The sequence below is a fragment of the Eucalyptus grandis genome, chromosome 7 (assembly GCF_016545825.1).
Source record: "Eucalyptus grandis isolate ANBG69807.140 chromosome 7, ASM1654582v1, whole genome shotgun sequence".
Lineage (NCBI taxonomy): Eukaryota > Viridiplantae > Streptophyta > Magnoliopsida > Myrtales > Myrtaceae > Eucalyptus > Eucalyptus grandis.
Window position 1 is genome coordinate 31,970,681 of NC_052618.1, and position 6,935 is coordinate 31,977,615.

Below are 6,935 nucleotides of genomic sequence, written 5' to 3' on the forward strand. Positions count from 1 at the left end.
TCGATTTGAGCCGCTCGGTTCGTTAATCGGGTGAGTTTAACTCACTAATACCCGCTTAATAGGTTAATCACGTTTAAGGGGTGTTTATATTAGACTAAGTAGGTTTAGGTGATTAGATTAATTTATTTAAATATTAAGTGGATTAAGGGATGTGATTAGTTTAGTGGATAATTAATTAAGGCTAAGTAAATGTTTGGATTAAAGTAATCTTGTTTAAGCTTTAATTAATTATTTTAGATTAAATAATTATTTCGAATTTATATTATTATTTATTATAATATAATATTATTTTATTTAATTTTCGGAATAAATTTAATTAGTTATTATTTTCCGGAAATTTTGACTGGGATAGTCGATGATCGGAATTTTATGTTGATTATCGTGGTGCAATATGTTTATTTATTTGAGCGTTAATTTGTGCTGAATTGAATTAATTGTGAATTTAGGATTTATTCCTAAATTATTTGATTTGGATTATTAATGGAAAAATAATTGGGCGTCGGTTTATAGCGCCAAAAATATGTAATGGGTTGTTGAAATTGGTGGGATATTTGTAAGTAAAATTATTATATTTTGGCTAAGACCGACCGTGTACCAACACACGGCTATTTTTATCGAGTATGATAAAAATGATGAATTGACTATATGGTTGGAGTAGTATACTATATCGGCCTATGGGCGATATGTCAGCTTTGAGTGAGCATATAAATTGTATACCATAATATCATATTTGGGTGAGTATATATAGTATACTAAATTGGCCTGTGGGCTCTAATCTATCAGCTTTGGGCGAGCATATATAGTATACTAAATTGGCCTGTGGGCCCTAATCTATTAGCTTTGGGCGAGCATATACATAGTATACTATATCTATTAGCTTTGGGTGAGCTATGCTATTTATTTTCAACTTTGGGTGAATAGTCCTAGACTATGGTCGGACTTTATAGATAGTATTGAATGTACCGACTAGGGAAAGGTCGTGGTGACATGTAATCGATTAAGTTGATTGATCGTTGAGTCGATCTAATTGGTGGAATGTGATTGATTGCTGTAGTTATCAATATTATTGATTGAACTGATGTGCAGGAAGGAACTGATGCCAAGGTAAGCCTTTTGACCTGTGTTGTGCTTAGGTAGCCCTTATGGCGTATTGGCTTCCTAATCAGGTCTTAGTGGGGTAGAACTTGCTAAGACATAATCTCATCCCAGTTTGGGGAAAATATTTCAGGTCCCTAGATGACGATCGTGGAGGATCGGAAGTCTTGGAGTTCGGAGGGTGGAGGCTGAAGAATCGGCAAATGGGTCTGACTAGTGGATGTTAAGACAATCCCCTTTTTAATAAGCCGACAATTTTGTAGACAGCCTAAGTTTGTAATTAACCAGTTTGTCTATAAAGACTTGTCTTGGTTTGAAAAATATGATCCTACTTTCCTATCTTATTGTTTGATTGTCTGGGGATTTTATTAAGCTTCCGTATGCGTATATAAATGAATGGATCGGCGACCTTCCTAGGATGTCGGAAATAAATTGACTAGCTAAGGGATGGGCGCGCGCCCAAGGATCAGGGCGTGACAGCATATAGCACCAAAGTGAAGGTGCTATAGCCTCGTTGGAGCCACTTACGCAGGAACTCAGGAGAGATTTAAAGGTTCACAAAGTGTCCATGTATAGTAGCTGGAAATGGATGTTGATCAAAGCAGGTTGACCAAATGTATTCTCTTGACATCCTTTGGAGTACAGTGAATCACAAGAGGGATAGATATTATAGATCTTATTCTCATTGAGGTAAGATATCTCATTAAAATAGTTGTTCTTGGAGGCGTTGGATTAAAGAGGTAGGGATCGAGAGTAATAAAGCATCTACACATTTAGTAGAATTGCTTTCTGAGGATCCTCAGTCATGATGGGGTAATTCTTCCTCTTAGAAACGACGTATTATCAGGCCTGGGGTTATAAGCTCAGTCCGATTTTTTTATGAAGATGGCTATGATATCATGAGGGGTTAATGGTATCAACAAATGACTATTTGAGATAGAAATATTATCCCACTACACAGCCCTTCCCTTGGCCTCTCAAAGGGACTCTAATTTTTTTTTTTTTTGGTCTTTAGACGCCATCCATCTATATTATAAGGCTCGTAGAACTCAGAAACATTTGGAACCATAGGATCCATAGAGCGGCAAGTGGAGAGCAAACTCGTGAAACCATATTTCAACTTATCGGACTAATCGTGCAACTCTAAACTTTTAATGACATCAGCCTTCAAGAATGAGAAAAGTGTTTTAGAAATCCATAACAATGTGTATATAGGCCATAAGTTTACAAACTCCAAGTCTCATTCAACTGCTTAGAAAAGCTAGCCTTATATAAGCAAGGTTGAGGACAATACAAACTTTTGTTACTAAAATAATACTAATACACCGCCATCGAAAATTTGCTCTTACAGAACAATAATTCACACTTTTAGGAAAGAGATGTCAGATAAAGCAAACAAAACACTTTGGCCTATACTAATGGTCAACAATACTATATTTTGGGCTAGTGGGCAAAACGCTGGAGCTGCACAGTATCCATATTCAATCGTGGCAACTCTCCACTAGCAAAATGGTGCACAGAGTTCAAAACCACGCCATAAACTTAACTTTACAAAGAGCAGAGAATGCCCTTTTGATCTCTGTACACAACAACTAGATGACTTTGTGCATCATGTTCCAAAATAGATTCCTCGTTCAAAGTTAGTCAAACTCCTTCCAGATACCTGGGTGACTAGTTACAAAAAGCTCTATAAAAAAAGTTTAGCCTATAGTCTTTAGAGTAAGAATTCACCAAGAAAAAGCACGTTAGTGTGGTCACCAAAATTGATCACTCAAGAGAAAATGAGAAAAACTCTTATTCCATCCTTCCTACAATCTTGACGATGCAGCCTCACATACTAGAAGAAGAAGGTGAAGGAGAAAGACTTAAAATAGAGCCTATCAACTATCAAGTACAACTCCTTGTATACTTCAATGATCCTCATATAGACCATTGTTTTTGGGATTTGGATTGCCGGTGTGAGAATTGCCAGCCCTCTAGAAGACGAGGATGATAGGCCTTCCGAGAGAAAGAAGGGTAGCTCATCCGAGCATGGAATTTTTCATAGAGGAAAGACAGAGATACAACCATTGGACCCCTTGGAGAATATAGTCGTAGTACCCACATCCAGTATCTTGCTTTGCCACCTACCATTACACATATCCAAAACCTTCTCCGCCACCACCATCGAAACAGAAACCCACTCCTCCAAAAACCAAACCACCTACTTCTAAACCAGTTTCTCCCATCCACAAACGTATCCTTAAATGGGTAAAAGTTGACACAAGACTATGCATCCTATTATATACCTTCACAATCCTAATGTTTCTGCAATTCCAATCCTAATGTTTCTGCAATTCAACCTTTCTCATTCTATATGACTAGTCGGGTCTATCCTCCATTCCTGCGTTATCTTTATATGATGCTCTCCTATTATTTTTGGCTAGGTTGTCCATGTTATCGAAAGAGACGAGCGTCAACCCATATTACAGAGACTAGCACTTGTTAGATTACTCCAGCAACTTCAATATTTCCCCAAATGGACCAAATTAGAGCACTCCCATCTCTCTTTCAACTGAACTCCAGACTAAGAGCACAAAAAATTGATTCTTAAACGTGCATTACAAGCAAGGTAAATATCCCACAAAAGATTCTGAACAAACAAATAAGCAAAGAAAAATAAACTTACTGATGCGGGTGCATCCAACGTAGCTCCATCGACCAACTCAGAACCATCGATGCTTATCCAAGCCAATAAAGAAGTTGGGCATTATGTTCTTCGATGGATCATTTTTGAGTGAATAATGTTAATTACTTATTGGTACTTTGTGGTATATCGATAGGTATCAATGGAAGGCCATTTTAGATGTCTTGTATGACCAATTGATGAAGTTTCAAGAGGATTATTTTCTGGTCAAGGGAGGAGCTCGAATTCTAGGAAGGCTAAAGGTTCACGACTGCGGTTCAAGAACACGGAAAGCTAACGGTTCGAGAATGTGGAAGGCCGACGATTAAAGGCATTTAGTTCTCGTGTTAATAATGGTTTTTTATTAAGTTCCTAGGTGTTTTTATTTTATGTAGCTGAAGAGTCGAACGTTTAAGTTCCTAGGTCATTAATTTTTTTTTTTTTTTAATATTTCCTAATGCTGAAATACTCCTATAAATAGAGGAAACTATCCAATGTAGGGGAGATACGAATTTCATGAATGAAAATGGTGAGATTTCCTCTGCTTGAGTGAACTCCTTTGGAGAGTGGATAACTCCTTTGGTTTCTTTATCCTTGGAGCATAGATCACTCCTTGGTGGTAAGCTAAGAAGCCCTTTATCCTTGGCTGGTGGAATCTTTAGGCCTTGGTGGTGAGCTTCTCCTATCCCGAAGTCCTTTATCCTTGGCTGGTGGAAGCTTTAGGCCTTGGTGGTGAACTTCGTAGATCTCGATCCTCATCCTCGGTTGGTGGCGCTGCCTTTATACCTTGGAAGAGATTGCTTTTATCTTTTCTTATTCCTTTTTGTGTGTTTATCATATACACTACTCCATACACTTAACCACAAAAATCCCCTTATAAAAATTTCCGTTCTTGAATCACTCACCCCATCATGCATCAAAATATTGGTATCAGAGCTCAAGGTTCAACTCATTTGAGTGATTCCTTTGTTTCTTTTGTTACAAATTCCTTATGGATGAACAAGTTCCTAGAGGCTTGACTTTGAAGCAAGCGCACAACGAAAGGCGAGATCGTGCAATCCAAAATCTTCAACAACAAATGGAGCGAGTCCTCAATCTTCTAGAGAATCCGGTGAGACAAGGACAACCAGCAAGGCGTCCCAATGAACGAAACCGGCGTGACGATTCTGAATCTCGTCAAAATTCTAATGGCGATTCCGACACCACTGGAGACAATCGAACGATTCTGCACTCTAGTGATTCTGAATCTCCAATTCGAAGACGAAGATGGAGAGGGAGGCATAAGGAGGATGAAAGAGACATTAAAGTGGAGGTCCCTGAGTTTGACGGTAATCTTAATCCCGACGACTTTGTGGATTGGCTACACAAAACCGAACGAATTTTTGACTTCAAATCCTATTCGGATGAGAAGAAATGTAAGGTTGCTGTCCTAAAGCTGACCAAATATGCTTCTCTATGGCGGGAGAATCTAAATCATCAATGAGCAAGGGAAGGAAAAGGCCGAATCAAGTCTTGGGAAAAACTCAAGAAGTTGATGAAGAAGAGGTTCTTGCCCGACAACTATAAGCAAGATCTCTTCCTCAAACTGAACTCCCTAAGACAACATGGGATGAGCGTTGAAGAATACATTCGTGAGTTTGAACAACTCAAAATGAGGAGTGAAGTTCCAGAAGTTCCCGAGCAAACCATCGCTCGTTTCCTTGGCGGCATGAATTGAGAAAGTGCTGATATGGTTGAACTTCAACCGTATTGGTCCTTTGAGGATGTATGCAAGTTAGCCATAAAAGTCGAAAAACAATTGAAGAGCAAGAGTTTTTCCTCCAAAACCTCAACAAATGTGACATCCTATTTTAGGGGTGCTTCGTCAAGCAAGGGTGAGAGTACGTCGACAAAAGACAAAGGCAAGGGAAAGAATGCAGAGCCTTCCAAAGAAGTTCAAAAGAAGTTTGAAGGTGATGCAAGGAAATGCTTTAAGTGCCATGGTTTTGGGCATTTACAAGCAAATTGTCCAAATCGGAGAGTTATGACTCTTCAAGAAATTGAGGAGATCAATTCGGCACTTCAAGAGGCTGACAATGAAGACCAAAATATTTCCGAATCTGATCGGGAAGAAGAAGTTATGGAGAAAGCCGATGATGGTGAACTGTTGATCATCCAAAGAGCATTGCATGTTGAAGTTTCTCCTAATAAAGAGCAAAGGGAGAATATATTTCACACGCGTTGCACTATTAACGGAAAAGTGTGTTCGATGATCATCGATGGTGGGAGCTGCACCAATGTTGCTTCGACAACTCTTGTCGACAAGTTGAAGCTTCCAACAACGAAACATCCGCAACCATACAAGCTCCAATGGCTCAATCAAGGGAATGAACTCAAGGTAACCAAACGTGTTCTTATAGCATTTTCGATTGGGCAGAACTATCAAGATGAGGTTGTATGTGATGTGATTCCTATGGAGGCATGCTACTTGTTATTGGGTAGACCGTGGCAATTTGATATAAGTGCTATGCATGATGGTCGGAAAAACACATACTCTTTTCATAAGGAACAAAAATGCATTACTCTTTTACGCTTGAGTCATTCTTTGATACATAATAATCAACCCGGGGAGAGAAACACTTGTAAGGAAAATCTGTTCTTGAGTGAGACACGGCTTGAGAGAGCCATTAGCAAACAAAAGAATGTTTTTGCTTTGCTTGTGGTTGAGAAAAAGAGTGAGATAGAGCAACCCATACATCCAAAAATGCATTGCTTGTTGAAAGAATTTGCAGATGTGTTTCCGGAGGATTTGCCACTTGGATTACCTCCCATAAGAGGTCTTGAGCATCAAATTGATTTGATCCCCGGTGCTTCACTACCAAACAAGCCAGCTTATCGATGCAATCCGGAGGATACAAAGGAGTTGCATAGACAAGTCGATGAACTTATCCTCAAAGGATACGTTCGAGAAAGCATGAGTCATTGTTCTGTTCCGGCTATACTTGTGCCTAAGAAGGATGGTACATATCGCATGTGTGTTGATAGTCGGGCCATCAACAACATCACCATTAAGTATAGGTACCCTATACCTAGACTTGATGATATGCTTGACGAATTATATGGTTCTTCTGTGTTTTCAAAGATAGATTTGCGGAGTGGTTATCATCAAATCAGAATGCAAGAAGGAGATGAATGG